We start from the raw sequence: 3,787 nt of genomic DNA on the forward strand, positions 1-3,787 counted from the left end.
GTCTTCTAACTCTACTTTCTTTACCAGGTAGCTTTTGTCTCCAAGGTTGCAAGACTACTGCTGCATCACAGACTGCTGTCTCTGTTAATAGACATCTCAGCCACACTGCAGACAGGAAGAAGGGCTGAGGGGAGGAATGCTATGGTGAGGGAGGCGCAATTCTACATTTCAAGCAGCTTTCTTTTTCAGCAAATGTTCTCAATTATTTCCCAATTTTTACCTTTTTTCTCTTGGGAATTAAAAGCCTGTCTCCAAGGATATAACTGTCTTCAGGCTACACCTGAGAACTCTGGGTCGCCTTCTTTTTAAGAGGAGTCATTGAAAACAACCTAGCCATGTCCTGCTGTAGAAAGCACTAGCCACTGTCGTCATCATGACAATTTGTCATTGCTAATAAGATAGCATTGGTTTTATGATTCTTAATGTACCATAAAAGTATATGTCCATTCTCCTATCAGCAAAAACACATCAGCAATGGGAACATGTTAACATTAATATAGAATTGTCATTCAGTAATACATTATGTGGTGACATGGTATGGCTGAGTTTCTCTGAGAATGTTATATACACTCTCTTCACTCATGGCTGCCACCTTTCTCGGGTATCTCAAGGTGCCATTTTCCTCTTACTGCTAACTCCATGGTAACACTAAAGTGTTTTCCCAGTGGTGGGGCTACTACCAGGGATTCCAAGGGAATTCTTGGACATTTCTCTTTCTAGAAAAGGGAGAAAAATACAAATGTAATTTCTGGCAGGACACCCTGAGTTGTGAGTGTGTGTGTGTATGTGTGTGTAAATACGAATGTGAAGCATAAATGGCTGTACACACATATGCGTATGCATGAATGCAGTGTGTATGAGTCACAGCTCACATTCCCAAATATGCAAAACATAGAATTTTCTTTAATTTCTTGAACAATCTCCATTTGGCTACTAAGCTATTAAGACATGTCAGCCTCGGTCTTTATGAGCTTCTGCCACCACAATGGCCAGAGCTGTGCACAGTTTCAGAGGCCTATACAGAGGCAAAACACAGGGAATTATAGGGAAATCCCTTCCTTGGCCATCTGTCCACACGAGTTGTCATGGAAAATGTCCTCATCCCAGCACGACAAATCCTTCTGGTCCAGATGCTGTCTACCTTTCCTGAGCTTTGGGATACTGGAATCTTTTCAAGGTTGCCTACCTGCCTGGATGCCCCTCCTGGCCTCCTTCTCTGGGGTCAGGCCACCTCCCAGCACCATCTGCCTCTCTGCTCCCCTAGAGAGAATAGAGATCAGATCTATTCCTAAGCCTGGGTACATCCTTCTTTTGCCTGGAGATGGGAACATTCTGTGCTCTCCACAGTATCTGGCAAGATTTTTTGTCTGTGCCCCAAATCCTCTCGCCTGCTCCGAAATTAGACTTAGAGACACTAAAGTAAAAAAGACGCATAGATTATTTCTGCTTTTGATGCTCATACGGTCCTCCCCTCAGACAATGACGCAAGCATCTGTGAGCAGAGTTATCTGACTGAAATGGTAGACAGGAAAAGGAGAAATGTGGAGAGGAAAGAGATCACAGGTTAATATGTCAAAAATATTCTCCTTCCATATTTTTATAGGTATATATATTAATATACACACATATGTATACACACACCTATATATGTAGTGTATGTTTTATGTACAATATATATTATACACATATACACTGTATATATAGTGTGTGTGTGTACAATATCCTCACCAAAGTTAATATCTGCTATAAGAAAAGAAAAATGTTTAAGTTACACACTATGTTTCTGTTAATACATTTAATTCAATGTTTTTTTGTTTCTCACTATGTCTTCAGAAATGGGGAAAATAAGATACATTAAATAACTATAAATTTTGCTTCTTGTTCCCAAAAAGTCTCAATTGTATTGAGAGCTAGGTTATATAAGCATACATACAAAAAATAGACAGGAAATTAAAGATGTCCACACACAAGAAGTGTATGCAGCTGTAATTCAAACAGCATATGGCAATGTGGAGCAGGGAGACTCATAATAATTAACATTTGTGAATTGCTTTCCACTGTACTTGCATATATAATTTAATTTGATACTCACAATAGCCCCCAAAAACGTGGGATGATTATTATCTCTGTTTTATAGATGAGGAAAAAATGCAATACCAAAATTAAGTAATTTTTCCAAATTTACACAGTCAATGGGAATTAAAGTGAAGGTGGCTCCTATGAAAGATCTGCCCAAAGTCCAGACTCCAGAGGAAGCTGAAAGGCAGTGAAGATGTCCAAGTGCAGTGCATGGAGATGTGCTATGCACGACTGAACGCTTTGCGTGAAACCTATACTGGTAAGTTGAACTGCTGAACATGGTGGCTCTAAATCCAGTTTAATCAGAATCTCTGGGGTGAGTCCCCAACATCAGTAATTCTTAAAGCTCCCTAGGTGATTCTCACCAGGAACCAGGGTTGAGAACCACTGGGTTTTGTTGCTGTTGTTTCACAAGCAAAGAAGGGATATATTGAAAGGCAGAGAGAGAGAAAGTGACCCCATCAGAGCAAAGAGGAGGTTCAGGGTGAAGGGGTTCAGCATTCAGGGCTAAGAGTGGGGAGAGGGGAGCTAACTTAGATAAAGCATGTTTGAAATAACTTTGGAACGTCATAAGGCACCACTAGCATAAGACTAGTGACATCAATAATGTTACTTTCTATTGATAATTTTGGACATAACTGAACATACAATAAACTTACTGACATTTTTTAATGCTTTAAAATTTTTTCCAGCCCCTCAAGGTTTCTATTCCTCCAAAGGATAAAAGTACCAGAGCAGTTTCCAGTTTTTGAGATGGCTAGAATAACAAGCTATTTCCTGTTCATAGAAATTTATAAACTAGAACCAAATTAAAGCAGTTTTGAGAGTTTCTTAACCAAAATACAAAATTATGTGATTAATTGTCAGCAGTAGGCTCTATGACTGATTGATGTCCCAAACAGTTGTAGAGAATTACACTTGCATCCTCATTGTATAACAGATTGCATTTCCCCATATTTTTACCCACTTAGTGTTATTGGACTTTTTAGTTTTTCCCACTTTAATGAAGTTAGCACATGCAGACATAAGGAAAAGGAAATATGTGCAAAAGTCAAAAATAAACTTACCATTAGTAAGATGATAAAGAATTACAGTAGAATGCCATGTAGCAGTTAAAATAAATTAATTGTGTCTACCAGTTTCAATAAATCAAGATATTAGGCCTAATACTGAGGCACAAAGCAAGTTACAGCATGGTGCCATTTTTGAAATGTTTTAAAACACACAAAATACTACCCATTTCTGAAGCAGTGCGTATGTAGTAAAGCACAGTGCCATGCATTGGGAAACACACACCAACCTGCAATGATTTCCTAGGGCCAGCAGGGCAGGAGGGAAAGCATGAGATTAGAACTTTAGCTGTTTTTGAAACATCTTATTCCCCATCACCATGACAAAAGACATGAATATGAGGCAGATACAGAGAAATTAATATATTTAAATGTAGACTATTGGTATTTACATATTAGCTACATTATTTTCCATACTTTTCTATACTTTTGAAACACTTCAGATTTTTTAATTGTTAAGACAGTTTATGAACATATTTTGGCAGCGAGGATGAACAAAAGTATTTTTGTTGGTGAGAGTAGCCTTAGAAAAAGTGCAGAGATGCAAATGAATAGGACAAGCCCCATTGTCCAGTTCAACCCTCAAAGCATTGACAGATTAATTTTTTTTAATAAAGCCCCAATCATGCAACAGTTAT

The sequence above is a fragment of the Lemur catta genome, chromosome 5 (genome assembly GCF_020740605.2).
Source record: "Lemur catta isolate mLemCat1 chromosome 5, mLemCat1.pri, whole genome shotgun sequence".
NCBI classification, from domain to species: Eukaryota; Metazoa; Chordata; class Mammalia; order Primates; family Lemuridae; genus Lemur; species Lemur catta.